At 36.0% G+C, this 22,392-nt stretch overlaps 1 protein-coding gene across 1 annotated transcript in view; it reads left to right on the top strand.

Moving 5' to 3' along the window:
* The first annotated feature begins 8,990 nt into the window (after positions 1–8,990).
* The window catches only part of LOC131427907 (serine/threonine-protein kinase meng-po), a 104,041-nt gene continuing 90,639 nt past the window's right edge, over positions 8,991–22,392 (top strand). The window contains exon 1 of the mRNA XM_058591485.1: positions 8,991–9,900. The gene's annotated coding sequence lies outside the window, so the exon portion shown is untranslated. The remainder of the gene's footprint in view (positions 9,901–22,392) is intronic.

Raw genomic sequence — 22,392 nt, 5'->3', positions numbered from 1 at the left:
TCAGAGTTATACGGGTTTTTTATGCGGTGCGTAAACTCGCATAAAAAGGCTTTATTGTATATATGCCGAATATAAATTTTTTTTGTTCAAGTTCAAGAGGGGCTGGGCTATAGCTGAATAATAGTACCTATTATCTTTTTCCGGACAGGACCAGCCCGAAGAACGTAGGGATCCGGCGGCAGCAAAAAAATTTAGAGTACATCCACTGGGTTCCTGCTTCTATTTCGTAAAATGTCACTTTTGCAGGAGTTCCTTTTCCTACATTCAGTTATTAGCACTTTTTTTTACTAAACTATTACTTGGTTCTACCGTGGTTTTTTTCTCCATTTTTCAAGACCGTGTTTCTAAGAATAATCTGATCTGGATAAAAATTCCCACTATAATTTTCACCATATCCATATAAGAAGTAGACGGAATATCAACACCCAGTAGGTAACAGGATTGTTCGTTTAAATCCATAAAATTGAATTGTCTGCTATACTTATGAAAATTGACGTATTCCGTATATTTTTTGTTCCCGAAATTCGGTTGTCTAAAATAGACGAGAGTGTTCGGTTACCGGCACCCTTTTCTTTTAAGCTTATAACTTCTGAATAAGTGCACATTATGCGGACATATATTCATCAATGAAGTCCCTAGTTAACAACTGAATAAGAAACTAAGTTGATTCAATCGATTGAAAAAACTTTATTATCAATTTAGTAATGTGATAAATATTGGCCATTTCACCGGCACCCCAAAAAATTTCGATAAAAATTTAAAAAAAACAAGTATAAACTTCAATTACTCAAAGAAAAAACGAAATTTATTATTTTGGACAAAAGTCTTCATTGTCTGATGGTGACTTCGCCTTGGCTCTTTTGGCCAATGATTTGGATATTGAGGCGTTTGGTGTTGATTAGGCCGATCTTCCACCGGCTTCGCGGGGTTGTTGCTGTAGTCGAATTTATTGGCTTCTTATCCTCTAAGCAAAGTTTAATGGCATAAATCAGTGCATTAAAATTCATTTTACTTGACTTCTTCTTTTTCTTCTCTGTTCGCAGCTGACATCCGTCACACTGCTGCTGCGGAAAGGGGTAGTAACTATAGACTATATACCCTTTACTTGGCTTGGACGATTTGTTTGATGTATTGAAGCCGTCAAGTTGTCCACGTGTTGCATATCACCTGAGATGCCAGGTAATACAATAAGTTAGCTAGCAAAAAAGAAAAGATCGCGCCAATTTGCGTAGGTCTGTAATTCCTGACGAATGTCTGCAAACAATCGAAGTTTCAAAAGTCTGTAAAAGTCTTTAGACGAAAAGAGGTTTACATGTCAACTAAGAAATTTGATAATTTACAGATCAATTTGCAGACTTGGCAAAAATGGGATGCCGGTAACCAAATACCTTTGAGTGCCGGTAACCGAAATCGGTAGACACTTTGAAAATGATGCAAAAAAACTTGCGATAATTTTGAAAGCATCCGGTATTAAATCGCGAAATAGATCGATTTCACCTCATAAATATTCAATCCACTTGATTTTCAATTTATGATACTATAAAAAAGTCATAGAAAACTTTTGTGTTGATTTTAACGCAATTAAAATTTGTTTTAAGCGCAGCAAAATGTACAAGCGTCTGTTTGCTCTTTGATATTCGGCACAACATGAACGTGCTGTTACTCAGAGATGTCAGGTAAAAATTTCAAATATCTGCAGACAGGGTCTGTAAATCTGAAAAAAAACTTTTAACGAATCGAACTATTCAGTAAGTAATATAATTCTTTCTACAACATATCATTATAACAATAAATGGTTGCAATCACTTTTTTTCGCAGTTTTCGATTATGTAGAAAGGCATGGACGACATGTCTTTGCATATCCGCAATAACGATTAATTTAAATATATAAATTATATTTAAATTTATGTTAAATCTCTGTTATTTCAGGTTGATGACCCGTTTCCCGAAATAAATCAAGATTTTCCAAAGTAATTTATAAAGCTGATGGTGGATCTATTTGTTGGCGCGATCACTTGATTCCAGCAAAGGGCGACATTCTGTATTGCTTCGGATTGTTGTTCCAGTACTTTGTAATGTTTAACTGTAAAAGTGACCAAACATTGAAGTATATATTCAATATTGAATTCATACTGTACTGAACCAAATACAAATAATTTGTATTTGACTGAACTGTACGAATAACTGAACTAATCGGTTGTTTTTAAGGATACGTTCGGTTATCTTCCCGTGCTGACTAAACAGTATAATATTACCGAATCATCATCACAAATTACTGATCAGTATAGTGAAAAATGACAGCTAGAACAAACTCCTATTTTACGGAACGTTCAATACATAAATGATTGAACTGATTGCGGTACATTCAGCTGAATAAAAATCGGTAAAATATTGCTGAGTTCGGTAAAGGAAATTAAGTGTGTGTATCAAACCATTTTTGCCTTTCTCTATAGAAAGTATTAGAATTGCTGGAAAACCCGATTTTCGAACGGAGCCTCGGAGACCCATAGTGTTATATACCATTCGACTCAGTTCGATGAGATCGGAAAATGTCTGTGTGTGTGTGCACTTTTCGAAGATATTTGAACGCGCTCAATTTTCTCAGAGATGGCTGAACCGATTCTAACAAACTTAGGCTCGTTTGAAAGCTACTGTCGGGCCATTGATCAAGTTCGAAGATCAAATGGCTGTGACTTTTGGTTCCGGAGATATGATTGTATAAGTGACGTAACCGACAAAAAGCGTTGTATTTGAACGCGCTCAATTTTCTCAGAGATGACTGAACCGATTTTTACCTTTTTTTATATATATAAAAAATAGGTATAGAATTCGCTCAACTTTCGAAAAATTTTCCGAGGCCCGGAGGGCCGAATGGCATATACCAATCGATTCAGCTCGACGAACTGAGCAAATGTCTGTGTGTGTGTGTGTGTGTGTGTATGTGTGTGTGTCTGTATGTGTGTTGTCAACTAAGAGGTCGAGATCCCAGAGATGGCTGGTTTTGGTTTTCATTAAACTAGTCGCAAATGAAAGGTCTCCCCGTCACCAAAACGCTATTGAATGGTTTTGAGATAGGATGTTTACTTTTTGAATTATTAGGAGTTTTATGTCAAAATTTTCAGTTTTTTGACAGTATCTGTCACAATTGACCTTGAAAACAGAATATGTTTTTAGACTTAGATTCCGCACGGTAATAGCTATCCAACAAGCCATAGTTTGTTAAAATCCGTCCATTTTTAACGGAGATATCAATATTTTTGTGTAAACGACTTTTCCCCTTATTCCAGCAGTAGAAGTTTTGAGCACTGTATGACAAAGAAATGCTTGGGAGCAACGGAAAACACGATTTTTATACTGTAACATACAATTGTTTCTAAGTGCCCAAAAGACTGTGTACAGCATCCTTTTTCATGACAATTTGCCTTGGACCGATTTTAGCACGGTTCGTTTTTGGCAACATAATCGTTCGAATATGGCATTTATAAACCAGATGATATCAGCATTTTCGAGTTGAAAGTAATTCCATAATTATATTGATTTAAACTACTTACAGCAATAAAAGCTGGAAGAACATAACTTTCATATACCATACGACTCAGTTCGTCGAGATCAGCAAATAATTTCACTCAATTTTTTCGGAGATGGCTAAACCGTTTTCTACAAACTCAGATTCATATGAAAAATAGTATACTTCCAAATTTGGATCCGACTTCTGATTTCGGAACCACAGGATGACATGCGAAACGAAATTAAAATAATGCAATTCATTTTTCTCGTAGATGGCTGAACCGATCTAAGATTCAAATGAAATCTAAGAATCATCTATGATTCAAATGAGAGGTCTTAAAATCCTATAAAAATTAGTCAGATCCGATTTCTGGTTTAGGAGATACAGGGTGATTAGTATAAAAATGTCCCTCTTACATAAATTAATCAGGTTTATCGGGTTTGTAAATTTGGATAGTCGATTACCAAATAAATTGATTTCAGTTTAAGCGGTATTCTTTTTTGGATTCGGAATGTACCCCCAAATTTTAATTCGCACTACAATTTCTCAAAGATGTCTACACACTCCTCAGGTGAATTTATCTGATTTCGGCTACACCGATCTTAGAACTCCGGATCCAGTTTCGAATCGTTTCTCAAAGTTTAATCATTTTTTCAAAAAGGCCAAATCGAACTTCAAAAACAAAAATTCAAATTAAAGGACTTAAGGTCCCATACAAAATTGGTGAATTTTATCCGTTTCTGGAATTACAGATGATGAATTTTTAGAATTCATACCGATATAGAAGATGTAAATTGTTTGGCGTATTAATTTATGGCCATTCGAATCATTTTGGGTTATGCTAGTTCCTGAATACCAGCTCTGGAAGTACCATAAATAATGACGAAAAACTCTAAAGTGGAACTTACTTCGACATCTCATGGAATGTTCAATCGAATGTCACACGTTAAGATTGAAATTCGATACGATTTGCAGATTCGAAATTACAGGGTAATGAGTGAATAAAATCTCAATTTGCCGTTTGAAACGACGATAATTAAAATAATGTCATGAGAACTAAAACACCTAAGAACACATGCGGATTGATAAAAAAGGTATCATCTCACTGCTAGGTGGATTAATCACGTTTTTTTAGATTAGCATCACTGTTCTCATACAAATAGGAAACGCAAATGTCAAGCACTAGTTTGAAAAAATGATGCTGACTGTGTGACATAAACACTGGAGCATGCTTTTGTGAACTACTCGAATCAATCTGAATCAATTGGTGTCAAAATTAGTATCCAAAATTATTTAATAAAAGTATGAAATATATTTTCATGAGACTTATGAAAGAAGAGAAAAGCATTATCACACCACTAGGTGGATTAAGAAGGGTTTTTTATTATTGCATTTTCAAATTCGAAATTTTTCGTGGGACACCCTGTATTTGTGTGAATTAAAGGAGTTCTACACGCAGAGAAATGGAGCTTGTTCAAAGTAACAAATCAGCGAGTAGATTTATAACTCTGATATATGTTAATTTCAAGCTTGACTATAATTGTTTTAAACCAATTTCTTCCTTCAGCATCTACAATGATCTTTGTTCGATGTTAATAAAAATTTTGATCTTGTCAAACGAAAAAAATATTTGTTCCGGCTGATTTTATTGTTGAAATAAAACACCTATTTATTGTATATCATCTAAAATAGAGTTGATATATTTGACAATATCTAACAGTTCGGCTGAAAAGTTCGTATCGTTTAATAGAAACACACATTTTTTTGCCAAAATTCGTTTTTATTTTTGAACATAATTGCCATCAGAGGCGATACAGCGATTATAGCGATCTTCCAACTTTTCGATACCATTTTTGTAGTACGATTTGTCCTTTGCCTCAAAATAGGCCTCAGTTTCAGCGATTACCTCTTCATTGCTTCTAAATTTTTTACCAGCGAGCATTCTCTTGAGGTCTGAGAACAGGAAAAAGTCACTGGGGGCCAAATCTGGAGAATACGGTGGATGAGGGAGCAATTCGAAGCCCAATTCGTTCAATTTCAGCATGGTTTTCATCGACTTGTGACACGGTGCATTGTCTGGATGAAACAAAACTTTTTTCTTCTTCAATTGAGGCCGTTTTTTGAAATTTCGTCCTTCAAACGCTCTAATAACGCTATATAATAGTCACTGTTGATGGTTTTTCCCTTTTCAAGGTAGTCGATGAAAATTATACCATGCGAATCCCAAAATACAGACGCCATAACCTTACCGGCCGATTGTTGAGTCTTTCCACGTTTTGGGTTCGGTTCATCGCGTGCAGTCCACTCAGCTGACTGTCGATTGGACTCCGGAGTGAAGTGATGGAGCCATGTTTCGTCCATTGTTCGATATAACAGCTCCAAACACTGCTCAGAATCATCAATTCGTTGTTGTTTTTGATCAATTGTGAGCTCACGCGGCACCCATTTTGCACAAAGCTTTTTCATATCCAAATATTCGTGAATAATATGTCCAACACGTTCCTTTGATATCTTTAGGGTATCAGCTATCTCGATCAACTTCACTTTACGGTCATTGAAAATCATTTTGTGGATTTTTTCACGTTTTCATCGGTAACAGCCTCTTTTGGACGTCCACTGCGTTCATCGTCTTCGGTGCTCATATGACCAGTACGAAATTTTGCAAACCACTTACGAATTGTTGCTTCGCCCGGTGCAGAGTCTGGATAACACTCATCAAGCCATTTTTGGGTATCGGTGGCACTTTTTTTCATCAAAAAGTAGTGTTTCATCAACACACGAAATTCCTTTTTTTCCATTTTTTTCACAATAACAAAAGTAGCTTCACTCAAAATGCAATATCTCACAAACTAATAATCAGACAGCTGTCAAATTTATACACGTATCTTTTTAAGGTTGGTACTAACTGAAAATGGTATGGATTTAATTCTAGTGGCGCCCTCTCATAGAAACGATACGAACCTTTCAGCCGATCTGTTATGTTGATTCAATTCCGTTCTACCTTTATGTTAAGAAAATATTTGATTCCTTTTATCTATGATCTTAATTGTGTAATGATACACCAAAGTTTACTGTTAAAAAACCGTATCAGTTTTTTTCTTATAAATCAGAGCAAATTTTCACCCGTGAATGAACCGAATTTTGTTCGCGTTTTATAAGTGAAATATTATATTTTTGATTTTTCTCTGGGGCTTTTTAACAATTCAAGCGTAGGTATTGATCATTAATATTATTAGAAACTTCATAACATTCCATAACACGTTTTCTTCAGAAAAACTATTTGATGCAGGTTATCTCTATCTTGACCGGACTGAAAGGGCACCGAATCATTAGATACTATAAAAGTAATATAAATACTAGGGCTTGCTAGTGGTGTTTTAATATTCGGATTTTTTTTAAATGTGAGCAATTGGAATGCCAAAAATTACATCAATCGAAAAAAAATTGTATCAAAAAACCCTTCAAATTATTTTGAAAGAAATTTACTTCTAAAAACCAAACAAAATGTATGATTTTAACAAACAAGAGCGTAAGTTGAAATACTAACCATTTTATGTTAATATATCTCTTTGATTTTAAATTCAAGATTTATAAATTCAAAGCCCTACAAATATGATCTTTATCTAAAGTTGGCTCAATTTAAACTAATTTTGCAAGTTAAGTTTAATATTAAAATATTTGTCAAGCAACATTCATTGAAAGAAACTGATTCACAGAGAAAAATTAAAATTAGCTTTGTAGTTTCGCGCAACAACATTGGCTATACTACCTCAATCAAAAAGTTCTCGAATGAACCACCGTGTAGCGCTCTCAGTCACACGATTAGATTTTTTTAGGTTGCCACATCTGGTACTCTACCAAACTTTCAGCTTGATATCTGGACATTTGTAAAAGATACGCTGTATTGAGCACATCTGCGATTGTGCGTGTCCTCGATTTTGTACAATTTTCAAAATGGAATTGAATTTGCAACAACGAGTTTGCATTAAATTTAACGTTAATAACGGTTTCAATGGTGCGACGACATTGAAAATGGTAGAAGAGTGTTTCGGCAGAGTATCGTTCTGACGAAAACAGTCGTTTATCAGTGGTACGAACGTTTCAGAAGCGGAAGTGAGTCTGTGAATGATAATGAGAGAAGCGGTAGGCCATCGATATCGAAAACCGACGAAAACATCAACAAAATCAAAAAATGGATTGGAGATAGACATTGCTTGTGGATCAAACTCAAACGTGTCTTGATGTTGCACCACGATAACGCACCGTCACACATGCCATCGTTAACATTTGGCTAAAAACGAGACGAATTTCAGTAACCACCGATTTCATCTGATTTTGCTCACTGCGACTTTTTCCTATTCGGTCGTCTCAAGAAACCGCTCCGTGGAACGCGTTTCATCATCCGAGAAGAGATTATGGAAAAATCGCAGATGGCTCTGATGGCCATACCGAAAACTGAATATAAAAAATGTTTCGAGGTTTGGATTAAGCGCTTGGCATAAGGGGACAGTATCGATTTTGATGAATAATCTTGTATTTTTAATTTTCTGAATAAATTTCGGGAACTTATTACATTACATAAACCAAATTTTCTTTTGTCACTATTCCAATAAAATATATCGTTGCGTGAAACCCAAATATTTATATTTACAATAATTTTTTCTGCGTGTATGAGAGTTCAAATGTGACAAATTCCTGTCATCATAGGATTAGGAACAGCATATTAATATGCCTATATTGTTCACAGTATGGCTTACAGAAATCCAGAATATCGATACGAAATAATTCTCTGTACTGTGCGGTTGCATTTATAGGGAGTCAGAGTTATCGCTATATTCATTTCTAAAAGCGAACCAAGATAATCGCTTCAGTCTGACGTGATGGAGGAAACTAAACATAATGAAAAAGTCTCTTTTCAATGACTATCAGCAAAAGCATGAAAGTGAAACCATAAAATCACTTGTCCTGCCTTCCACCAAGCGTGGACTGAAATACCTAAAGCAACAGATTGCAGTTGATTCAGCATATAAAACACACAGAGTTCTTTATAGAGAAGAAAGGGTCATCGAGTTGGTTGGTCCTGAATGATGCTACGTTTGCCGTGAAATGTACAGTGTCCTCGCGTGATAGAGAGAACTTTTACTTTATTTAGCGTTTCTGTACCAACGCTTTTCGCTATAAACGTTCGATTTAGGAGCGAAAAAAAGAAGCTTCACAAAGTTGAACCGCCACATGTTAGTGGCGAAGTGTTTTCACGAACATGGAATATTACATAGACGAGAGCGAATTGCGGAAAATCAGAGCGTAGAGAGTGCCAATTTCCTGACGAGAGCGACACTAGTAATACCAATACATGTACCACGTTGTTGAATCTCGACTGTATTCTGGAGGATCGTCATCTGTGTCTTCCGTATATATACGTACAGGAAGGAAAAGGCAACAGCAGCCGCGATTGACACGATTCGTCGTCAGTTTAAGTTGAACTGTCGTCGAGTCCGAAAGCTTCTGACTCCTTGCTGAGTTTCCGTTTTCTGTTTGAGTTTCCTCAGTTTGTTATTGTGAGGTGCACATTAGAAATTTCCACCGACGCTTGATAGAACAAGACACATACGCTTAAGTCGCATTGTTCACTTTCGGCAGTGAAGCTTTTTGTCTCGCATCGTAGCAGCTTGTCAGCGGTTGTTTATTTGAAGCGACCGTCGTCGTTGTCAACGGAGTAATTGAATCAAAACTACTGCAGATCGCAGTACCGCATCCCAACCTGAGGAAGTACCAATTAATATCCTGAGCTGATGGCCGTTGGTAGAAATACCACCAGGGAAATGACACTCGGGGCTGTAATGTAACGTAGCAAAGGCGGTACATGGATATCAGCAGTGCTCGTTTGAATGAGGGAGGTGAAGTGAAATTCAACCAAGCGAACCACGTGAAAATGTAACTTTTTAAATGCTGTTGAATGTATTAAAAGGGGGTTTTGTTGGAAAACCATCGGAAGGTAGAAGTATAACGAAGTTTTTTTCCGATTGCAAAGTGGTTTGGTGAAATCCCGATGAATATAACAATCGGCGTGAAAATTTGTGTAAAAGGACTTTGACTAATTTTCTCTAGTGTTGCTGAAGATGTCAGTTATTTTGTCTGAAAAAATGTTTAAAAGTGCTAAGAAAAATTTCATTGATGTTTTATACAAGGGAAATTTTGTAGGAATTTCCTATTCATACTAGCCTCTTGGCGAAAGAATTTGTGCTCAATTGTGTCTCGTGAACGCTGTTTATTTGTAGTGCAGTTTTTTTTATTGGATAAACATACCGGAGAAGCGAGTGAATACTCAACCCAAGAAGAAGGGCTTCCAAAACGCCAATTAGCAGTACTTGCCAGTTATATTTTTACTTTAGGTAAATTTTAGATTTTGTTTTCAAGTGCCAAGTATTTAAGTCATTTGCTATAAATTTTGTCAACGTTCATCAACACAAGTAACATACAAAAGATGCACACCTGTCAATCGTAGCCGTTCTCATGGAAATATTTATAAACAGTGGCTCAGTATCAGATCACAAAAAACCATTCAATTTTGTGCACATTTGACTAAAACGACGTAGAATTAATCTAGTATCACTGACAAAATAAGAAAACGAAATCTAAACTGATATTTGAAGCAAATAAGACAATACGGAAAATCATTCAACAATACTTCGCACTGTCATAGATAAATTCTGGGTTCGGGTCCTGTCCGGTGAAGCCCCTAAATGACCACAATAAGTACGCCCAAGTAACAATTTTTGTTACGCTAGCATATTTGTGATTAGTTTGCAATCAGAAATTTAAGTGATTGTTACTAACATCTAACCACTTGCATGACTCAAAAAGTGCAGTTTCTACTAGTTACCATAGATAACAGATATACAGGCTCGAACATTTTTTTTCAAAATCCTGTGTAAATTTCAAATTAGTTGTACGTTGGAAACACTACTGCCACCTACTCGACTGTTCGCCGCGATCTTCCAAAACGTTCCACTACGTTCCGGAACGATAATAAAATCCTCCTGCCTGTTATAGAAATACAACAATTTTAACACTTATCACACGATTTCTCTAAGTGTTAAAGACAACTTTATTTCCATGTCGCATAAATCACACGAGAATTCGATCGGAATAAAATAAAAATAAACTTGTCATTTTAACCAACAGCAAAGCAAAAATCTAGCGTGAAGTGAATGTAAGCACCGAAAAATTGTGGCCTATGTGAAAGCGGCACCCAAATCGTGGTGACATCTGCAAGTGTTCGCCACGCTGATTGAGCAAATTTTACACACAGTTCATATGTGAGCCTGTATATCTGTTATCTGTGTAGTTACCAAGTCAGCTAGAAATAAGTTGTCATTACGTTGTAATGCCATACTGAAATAACTAATCTTATGATTTTTTGATTTTTCATTATTTTAAATTCATGTATCATGAGAACAATAGTATTATCACTATCGATGTTCAAACCCGATTGTGCATAGAGCAAAAATGACTATTCTGCCTTTCATTGTTTTCTCCAAAAAGTATCAGGTGTAAAACTTTGTTTCCGCCGTTTTCCGATAGGTGGCTGTACCGGCTGAGGCTGGTTAAGGTAGCGCTTCGCCGTGGTCACGGGAGTTCGCTGCCTATCCCGGGGTTTCACGCACTTTACCCAAAATTGTGAGAAAACGGGAAAGAAAACGGAAATTCCAAGAACATACGATTCTAGATAATTAATTTTTCTATCGATTCGTATATAAATTGTGCCTGATAAACGTTTTTATCGAAAGATTTCGTGCGAGTTATAAAAATAAATGAGTTTTTCCTTATTCTTTCGCACGCACACAATGTCAACGCATGCATTGGGGTGTGCAAAATGCCACATGTGGTAGACGCTAACAACATTTCTTTTGTTTTCGTTTTCCGTTCTCTCTGCGTAAACGTTGAATATCGATGAGTAGAAAATGTAAGTAAGTGTTACTACTTTGTAAAATAATTACTATTCATGTTTCAATAGAACGAGAAATCAGTAATGATTTTCATCGTTACTAGCTTTGACGCTTTGTTGAAAACGTAGCACATCCCTACATATGCGAGTTGTTTATAGCGAGAAAAGGAAAAAATAAAACAAAATGTTCAACAAAACTCGCACGAAATCTCGTGAAAGAAAAGCTTTCTAACTGATATTTTTCGCCAAATGCATAGTAAAATCATTTACCTACAATTGTATGTTTTTGATTTTTCGTGATTCGGGTTAGTATTGGAGAAATTTGCAATTTAGGGTGAAATTTCGGCGACAAAGCAAGAGGAAGCAGTGAGTTGTCTCGCTTCGACCTGACCACGGCGAAGCGCTACCTTAAAATACATAGATGATAATGCCTTTTAGTGTGTACAGTGCCTAACGAATTGTCATCGCTGTTTCAGTGACAGTTGTTCTTGTTTCCGTATTATTCACGCTCGAAAATGTCTGTTTATGTGCCCAGTTCTCGCCATTTGCGGGAAGTTTTACTTTTCTGTTACAATTCGAAAAAAATGCAACTGAAGCGCATCGAATGCTTTCAGAAACTTACGGTGATGCTGCTCTGAGTATAAGAACGTGTCGGGAGTGGTTTCAACGTTTTAAAAATGGTGATTTCGATGTCGAAGACAAACATGATGGTGGAAGAGAAAAAACCTTCAAAGATGAATAACAATTTACTACGAGCTCTTAAAACCGAGTGAAACCATCACAGGAGATCGCTACCGAACGCAACTGATGCGCCTTAGTCGCGCGCTAAAAGAAAAGCGGCCACAGTATCAAAAGCGACATGGCAAAGTCATCCTCCAACACGACAATGCTCGGCCTCACGTCGCAAAAGTGGTCAAATAGTACCTGGAAACGCTGAAATGGGAAGTCTTGCTCCACCCGCCTTATTCCCCAGATGTCGCCCCTTCTGACTTCCACCTATTCCGTTCGATGGCACACGGCCTGGCAGATCAACATTTTCAATCCTTCGAAGAGTTGGAAAAATGGATTGCTTCATGGATAGCGTCAAAAAAGGACTTCTTTTTTCGAGCCAGGATCCGAAAATTTCCGGAAAGATGGGAGAAAGTTGTCGCTAGCGACGGACAATACTTTGAATAATACATCTGTAAGCTGTACTTTTTCGCAATAAAGCTTTAAATTTAAAAAAAAACGGCGGAAGCAAAAATTTCGTAACTAGTTATGTTATGAAGAAACATTGCTGTCACTTTGTTTTATCCAGTATGACATAAAAAACAAATTCGTGCTCTTGTTGCAACATAGTTTGGACTTAGTCGTATCAGAACTGGTTACGAATTGCTACTTGGGCGGCCTGTCAGCTGAAACACGTTTCGTCTGCGACGTCAGTTAAGACATTGCATTTTGGTGAAAATATACAAGTATCATTATTTTTATGTATTTTTAGGAGTTTATGTCAAGCCGTTCAGCTGTGCTAACAGTTTATCATTAACTGCTAACGCACTGATGAGTTGAAGACGAAACGAAAAACGATGTAAAATTGGTTATGTGCATTCAGCACATTAGTTTGTTTTTCTAACCCTCAATTGACCACAATCTGTACGGCAAGTAAACTAAAACTTGTTTCATCCGAGACTTCAATTAAGACATTTTGGGCAGTTGGGGTTTGTTCGGTTTTACTTCTATCAAAAAACAATTAGAAATTTTTTACGTGCTTGCATCGTCGCCGGGTTGGCGCTTCAATGCATAGGACGCAGGTCTGACAAGCCAGTTTATTTAGGGATGTCGGATTTTTCGAATTACTATAACTAGTCTAATTTTCAAACTAATCGATAACCCAGATGGGTTATTATTCGATTATTGCTATTGAATTTTTCGAATTAGTCGATTAGTTTACTAATCGAATATTAGTTTCAAACTAGTCGATTCAATATAACTGGAACGATTCTTAGTTTCAATAGAATCGTAGCACTAGCCAAGCACTAGATTCTGAACGCTAAGACTCAGATGCGAAGTCTGTTGAAACAGAAAGGCCAAATTCCACAAAATGAATGTAATGTCAGGATTTTGCTTTTTGCAGCGTCGCTCTAAACAACAAATTTAAAAGTTTAAACACTCATTGGCCTGTATTTCCGAAACCAGATGTCTGATCCCAATAAACTAAGAATTTTATATGGAACAGTAAGACTTTACATTTGAGCTTAAGTTTGAGAAAATCGGTCCCATTCATCACAATCGAAGTGAGTTTCATTTTAAGGATTTGGATAATTTGATAGTTATAATGAATATCAGAATTAGGCGATCGTTAAAGCCAAATTCAGTTCGTGTGGCCTGTTACGGACATGAACTATGAATTAGAGTAGTTTGGAATCCCGTTGGAAGCTATTTTACGTGCTCGTAGCTCTAAATGAAGGGATCAAAATTTATACACACATCACACAGTGCCATGCTCCCATAAATTCTAAAATTTTGTTCTGATCTGACTTCCGTCGTTAAGAGCGACGATGCATAAAAAAAATCTCCCTAATTGGGATCAAAACTATTCACATTTATTGGATATATTTGTTGCTGCCAATTCGAATAGACTTTGACTTTAAGCGGCCTCCAGAATCCGGTTCCGGAAGTACCGAGAATAGTGGTCAAAAACTGGTAAAATGATCTCCCCCGGGGTGAGTAATCGAATTTCGAAAGCTTAGGCCCAAGTAATAGGCTGCTGCTGCTGATAGACTGCTATTGAATGGTATCCTGATTCGACTTCCGGTTTCGAACCTACAGGGTGTTTCTATTTGTAGGTTATGCTAGTTTACGCCCGAACAAAGTTTCCTGTTTCTATTTAATGAACAGCTTTTTCTAAGAACTCTACAGTAATATTCAAGATAGTATGAGTAATATGAGAAAGGTGGATGAAAACATTTGTTATTGTCTTTATCGTAAATGTTCACATTCAAAACAAAACACATTCGTCATCAGCGAAAGAAATATGACGAAATTGAAAAATCATCTGCTTGAAATTTCGGTTGAAATTCGATTCTCATTCTTTCTTTAATATAACTAAAATTTTACCAAATTTGACCATACGGAGTGTCCAAACAACGATTAACTAAAAATCATCGTGCATCGTATTCTGTCATTATCAATTTTCGAAATTCAAAACTGAGGATTGAGTACGATTTTGAAGCTACTGTATGGCTTTTGTCGTTGACTGAATATGGATCTCGTTCTCACAATTTGCAAGCGGAGCTGAGAGTAAAATTTATTTCTCATCATACTGTTTTGAGTAAGCAAAATGACTTTTATCTGCCTTACTGTGTAATCAATACACAACACAAAATTACCATCCACGCCATGGTAGTGAAAACCTAGGACAGAACCAGACAACTGGCTTTTTTCCAGAAAAATATTTCTCTTCTTTTTCCGGTTGCTCTTTGTAATAAATAATACATTCGTCGCGATAACTGTTGCCATTCATCCTGAAAAGCTGATTGTTAAATGTACTTGTATACTTTCCACATTGACAGAACCTAAAAACAAATTGAACTGAATCCTATTAAAATTAATAATTTCAAAAAGATTATCTGAAAAACAAAATATGCAATATCAAACTACATTATTACCGACGATACTGACAACACTTTTTCTACCACCCTGCAGTAATATTAATTTCGTTAACTTGGTCCTGTCCTAGATGAGCACTATATCCAGTATTTTAAACTGGTCGTTCTCATTAAAGTAAAACTGTCTCGAATTTATTTGAAGATTAGGGATTTTGTTTCTGCTTCGTTCGCACGATACAACTGTTTCGCATTCCAGACAAATTCAAACAACCTTTTAGGACATCAAAATATATTTACCAAATCGGTCCTTTAAAGGATCAATAAATCGATTCCATAAAAGTATGTCAGAAAATGTCTGAATAGAATCAGCCTGTTAATAGAAAACCGCCTCCGACGCTACCTATCCGCTTTTAAATTATTGTAGTTCGAGTACATTGACTTCGGATATACCTAACGCTCGTATATTTTTTTGTAAGAAAAACAGTATATTTTGCGTAAAAAAATACAGTACATGGACTTTGAAAAAAACTAAAAACTAACTAAAACCAAAAGCAAATAATTATCAGATGATTTATTTCCAGTTTTTCTTTATATTCTTCTTTTTAAAGGCATTTTAACGTACGACTGCGTCTTTTTTCACTATGCTTACCTGGGTGCATTTTCAAAATTTCACCACACGAAAGTGTAACAAAATTACTCCAGATTTGATTTCTTAATAACTGTTTTTCTGTTTGAGTATTTTCTCTAATTCCTTCACGAAACGAATGGGAAAAGATGTAAGATGGTTATTATTACCACGTTTATTACAAAAACATTGTATAAATTGTGAAAAATTAGGTCTAAACACGAAACATTGAAATTAATCGAATCTATAGATATACCCTGTTGCACGTTTGCTAGCTTCAGTATACGATAATCTATGAACGGAGTCACATCGGGTGCGCAGGCTGCCATCTACGCCAAGACAGTGGAACTACACCCGGCATTATTCAACTGGTGCTTCAGACAATGGCGAATATGAGGTTCCGTTCCTTAAGCTTTAAACGCAGAAAAACAACTATTTCTTCTGTGAGCATATCTGATGTTGGACATTCGCAGTGTGAGTTTCGCTTCAAACAAAAGTGATTGCATCATCTTTCTGGTGGTCGTTTGCATTGGAGAAAGGGAAAACGAAAAGTTGACAACGATGGGTAACATTATATAAAATCAGCCGTTATAATGGCTCCAAATGTTATCTAAAGAACTATTAAGATAGCTTCTTTACGAATCGAAAGTAATAGTCAGCAGTTTAGTGCAAATCTTGAATAATTTTATTAGCTGTGTGCACTTTTAGCTATGTGAAATTTACACCAAACGACTGCCACCCTATTTCCTAGAATACAAACGCAATCTTTTGAAACCGAATGACCCTTTTCAATACTCTAAATCATAAACGGTCAAACGGTCTCAAATCATTTGCTATCTATTCACATCTTGAACGGAGTCCTACGTCAACCTCGCCGTTATGTTTCTGATATTACCTATTCAAAGTTTTTTACTTCAATATAAACTAAAAAAATGCACGAATCAAAAATCGAAACAGTTTTTGAACAAAACTTCAGCTATTTTTCAAAAAGAAAACAAATATTTTAGACAATGATTGTGATTTAGTGTATTTTCTTTTTTGGTGAAGACAATTTTCTTTTGTTTCAAAGCAACAAAATTGTTGTGACGCGCTCTGAACAAGAATGGATAATGGAAAAAACATGACGAAAAATAGAGAAAGACACAAATCCATTTAATGTTTACATGTATTCATGCTCACTACGTGTTGCCATTTTTCTTTCTGACGTTTCGTATTGCGGCAAATCAAAGTTTGATGCGTTAAAGATTAGTAGTAATTTTTTGTTATGAAGAATACAACATAATTTAAAGGGAAAAAAAGTACAAATAAATATACAGTACATTGAACTTTTTTCGATCAACCTAGTATTGTAATGATGCCTTTCTCATATCTATATATATAAAAATGGATGTAAGTTTGTATGTTTGTAACGCGATAACTTCGGAACTACTGAACGGATTGCCACCAAACTTGGCACAGGTACTTCTTGTATTTCAGAGATGGTTTAGGCAGTATATTTAAATGGAAGGGAGCGTAGCAAGTGTCATTACCAAGGGGGGGTCATGGAAAAATTCATATAACTTGACAAAAATCGATACGTTTTGAAGACCGTAGAACCATTTTGCATACCATAGATATGACTATATGGGGGGTGGATGTAGCAAGTGCCTTTAAATAGGGGGGGTGTAATGTTTAAAACGGCATAATTCCGAAACTACTGAACAGATTGCCACCAAACTTGGCACAGATACTTCTTGCTCTACTGAGATGGTCATAAGCGTATTTCTATGGGGGGAGGTAACGTAGTAAGTGTTCTTAACAGGGGGAGGTCATGAAAAAATTTGTTCAATTTGACGAGAATCGATACTTTTTTAAGACCATAGAAACATTCTGCATATATTAGATATGACTATATGAGGGGTGGATGTAGCAAGTGCCTTTAAAAAGGGGGGTGTAATGTTTGTAATGGCATAACTCCGGAATCACTGAACGGATTGCTATCAAACTTGTTACATGTACTTCTTGCTCTTCAGAGATGGTCATAAGCGTATTTTTATGGGAGGAGAGAGCGTAGCAAGTGTCATAACCAAGGTGGGGTCATGAAAAAATTCATGTAACTTGATGAAAACCAATATTTGTTGAAGATCTTAGAAACATTTTGCATACCGTACATATAATTTAATGGAGGATGGATGCAGCAGATGCCTTTAAAAAGGGGGGTGTAATGTTTGTAACGGCATAACTCCGGAACTATTGCACGAATTGCTATAAAATTTGGTACAGTTATTTCTTGCTCTTCAGAAATAGTCATAAAGGTGTTTTTATAGGGGAGGAAGCGTAGCAAGTATCATTAACAGGAGGGGCCATGAAAAAAATCATAAAATTTGACAAGAATCGATTATTTTTGAAGATCATGCAAACATTTTCCATACCTTAAATATGATAGATATAGGAAGTGGATGTAGCAAGTGCATTTAAAAAGGGGGGTGTAACGGCATAGCTCCGACACTACTGAACGGATTGCTATCACACTTGACATAGCTGCTTTTTGCTCTTCAGAGATAGTTGTAAGGGTATTTTTTATGGGGGAGAGAGCGTAGCAACTATCCTTAACAGGGGTCATGAAAAAAATTATTTAATTTGACGAGAATCGATACTTTTTGAAGGCCATAGATACTTTTCGTGCAACTTAGGGTATTCGTGTTGGGTGGATGTAGTACATCCCTCTAAAAAGGAGATGTAAAGTTTGTAACGACGCAACTCCGGAACTACTGAACGGATTGCTATCAAATTTGGCACAAAGAAGCTCTTCAGAAATGATCATTAGGACATTTTTAGGGGGGAAAGTGTGTAGGAAGCGTCCTTAACATGGGGGGAGAGGGTCAATGACGAAATTTGAAGAGAATCGACATTTAGACTAGAAGGAGGGGTTTTTGAAAAAAAAATTTTAATCTCCCATTTTTTATAAAACAAGAGAGTGGCAAGAATTTCAAGGTCGTATTTTTCTTCAAATAATTACAAAAGATCGGGTTCCATTTTGCCGAGGAATTCAAAGAACTAAGGGAAAATAATCTTTGTCTGCCTATGAACGTGAGTGTATTCAAGTCTCAGCATAACTACAAAACAACTAAACGAATCGCCACCAAGTTTGGCACATGTACCAAAGGTGGGAATCGATATTTTTTGAAAAGTACAGATACTTTGTACACTACTCAGGGTAATCATGAAGGAAATCTGTAGTAAGTTCACTGACAAAAAGTAAGTTAAATAAAAATAGATTATAAGGTTATTTTAATGGTGAGAGAGTGGAGTAAGTGCCCCGAACATGGAAAGTGAAAGGGAAAATTGATCGGGTTTTACGAAAAATTGGTACAGTGTATTTCTAGCAACTAAGTAAGGTTCACAAAAATATTCACAAGAGTGAGGGGGAATAAGTATTCTCAACATTGATCTGAATTGACAAAATCCGATGTACATTTTATTATGTAAATTGAAAAAACTGTCGACTCATGGTAATGGAAATAAGTTTACAACAACATTTGTATTAACTGAATCGTTATTCCATAAGTTTTCCTCCCCGATGAACGGCTAAAATGGTTAAAGCCTCGATAAAATAAATTATATAAAAATGTTATTCTATAGTACGAAGGTAGTTATGATGTTAAACAACCTTTCGTTATTAAATAATCATTATCAGATGGAAAATTTTGAACAATTCATGATGTCATAAAATTTTTATAAAGAGGAGGGAGTAGCAAGTGATTATATCCATGGAAGCCAAAGGCATTGTAGATCGATTGTGACGAGGAAGTACTGAAGTACGTTACAAGCACATATACATATGAAACTCAGAGGTTACTAAGAAGGTATTAATAGAGAGAAAGGTGTTTTAAATGTTTCTAACAAACGTGATTAATCCACCTAGCAGTGAGATGATACCTTTTTTTATCAATCCGCATGTGTTTTTTTTGCATGGATATTTTTAGGTGTTTTAGTTCTCATGACATTATTTTAATTATCGTCCTTTCAAACGGCAAATTGAGATTTTAATCACTCATTACCCTGTAATGCCGAAACTGCAAAACATATCGAATTTCAATCTTAACGTGTGACATTCGATTGAACATTCCATGAGATGTCGAAGTAAGTTCCACTTTAGAGTTTTTCGTCATTATTTATGGTACTTCCAGAGCCGGTATTCAGGAATTAGCATAGCCCAAAATGATTCGAATGGCCATAAATTATTACGCCAAACAATTTACATGAAATTTATGATGAGTCTGTAATTCCAGAATCGGATAAAATTCAAAAATTTTGTATGGGACCTTAAGTCCTGTAATATTTGTTTTTGATGTTCGATTTGGTCTTTTTTGAGAAAATGATTGAGCTTTGAGAATCGATTCGATACTGGAACCGGAATTCTAAAATCGGTGTAGCCGAAAACAGTTAAATTCACCTAAGGAGTGTGTAGACATCTTTGAGAAATTGTAGTGCGAATTAAAATTTGGGGGTACATTCCGAATCCAAAAACGAATATCGCTCAAACTGAAATACATTTATTCGGTAATCGACTATCCAAATCTGCAAACCCGATAAACCTGATCAATTTATGTGAAATGAACATTTTTATACTAATCACCCTGCATTTTTTAAATCAGAAGTCGGATCTGACTAAAAAGTAAGAGGTTTTATAGGATTTTAAGACCTCTCATTTGAATCATAGATGATTCTTAGATTGCATTTGGATCTTAGATCGGTTCAGCCATCTACGAGAAAAATTAATTGCATTATTTTAATTTCGTTTCACATATCATCCTGTGGTTCCGCAATCAGAAGTCGGATCCAAACGTAATTCAGGAACCTTGTTTGGGAGTATACGACTTTTCATATGAATCTGAGTTTGTAGAAAACGGTTTAACCATCTCCGAGAAAATTGAGTGAAATTATTTGTCACACACGCATTTGCTGATCTCGACGAACTGAGTCGTATGGTATATGGAAGTCATGTTCTTCCAGCATTTATTGCTGTAAATAGTTTAAATCAATATAATTATGGAATTACTTCCAACTCGATAATGCTGGTATCATCTGGTTTACATATGCCATATTCGAACGATTATGTTGCCAAATATGAACCGTTCTAAAATTGGTCCGAGGCAAATTGTCATAAAAAGGATGCTGTACACAGTCTTTTTGGTACTTAGAAACAATTATATGTAACAGTATAAAAAATCGTGTTTCATGTTGCTCCCAAGCATAGCTTTTTCATACAGCGCTCAAAATTCCTTCTACTGGAATAAGGCTTACACAAAAATATCGATATCTCCTTTAAAAATGGACGGATTTTAACAATCTATGGCTTGTTGGATAGGTATTACCGAGCGAAATTTAAGTCTGGAAACATATTCTGTTTTCAAGGTCAAATGTGACAGATACTGTCAAAAAACTGAAAATTTTGACATAAAACTTCGTATAACTCAAAAAGTAAACATCCGATCTCAAAACCATTCAATAGCGTTCTGGGTGATGGGAAGACCTTTCATTTGCGACTAGTTCGATCAAAATCGGTCTAGCCATCTCTGAGATCTCGACCTCTTAGTTGACAACACACATACAGACACACACACACACACACACACACACACACACACACACACACACACACACACACACACACACACACACAGACATTTGCTCAGTTCGTCGAGCTGAATCGATTGGTATATGACATTCGGCCCTCCGGGCCTCGGAAAATTTTTCGAAAGTTTGAGCGAATTCTATACCTATTTTTTATATATATAAAAAAAGGTAAAAAGGGTCAAATATAGAACTGACCCAGTTTGTCGAGAATACCATGAAAATTATGATTATTGTGAGATCTGAGATGGGACACTGATCATTCGCAATCTGAACATTAACGGAGTATTGTTCAATCGAGTTGCCGTCTGAGTTATGCTTCACTACAAGAGTATTTCACTGAGCAGGACAACTTCGAGAATTTTTTTCGGCCTTCCCTTTACGAAACATTTCCGAGCAACGCCGGGTAATTCAGCTAGTTACCTATATTTTCGATAACATCACTAGAAGATTCTCGTCAAGATTTTTTATCAAGCTTGAATAAATTCAAAAACTTTCTATGGTATAAACTACCATCACCTTTTCAATTTGGAAACAGTTATGTCAAGTTAATATAGATTTAAAGGTGGTAACCCTATACGTCATACAAAATTGAACTAAGCAAGCTTTGTGCTAGGCGGTGGCGTTTTCTTCTTTCTTACCAGCACGTACCGATGCGTACCGATTTTGCATCATTTTGTACGACAGCATGAAAGTTTTGATACTCATTGCCCTATAATTTCGGAATCAGAATTCGGATCTGGATGAAATTACACAGTATCTTCTAAGAAACTGAGAGCTTTAATTTGAATCAATATTTGTGAAAATCGGTTTAACCGTTGCTGAGAAATCGAAGTGAGTTCCGGTTTTGGAGCTTTTCTTCACAGTTATCAGTGCTTTTGGAAGCAGAAACCGAGGACTAATTGTCCCAAAGTATATGTATATGTCCACTAACTGACAAATCTGCCAACTAGATGAATTTAGTAGAAAGTTTTATAAAAATGTTCACCTCGTTTCGCTATCGCTTGTGAATAAATACTCATGAAATGGAAAATTTTCACTAATCGCTCTGTAATACCGGAACCGGAAGTCGGATCGGATCAACTTTTCATGGACTTTTTAAACAATT

This window comes from Malaya genurostris, chromosome 2, assembly GCF_030247185.1.
Source record: "Malaya genurostris strain Urasoe2022 chromosome 2, Malgen_1.1, whole genome shotgun sequence".
Lineage (NCBI taxonomy): Eukaryota > Metazoa > Arthropoda > Insecta > Diptera > Culicidae > Malaya > Malaya genurostris.
Note: the sequence above shows the minus strand (reverse complement) of the source record. Positions and strands in the feature narration are given on the sequence as shown.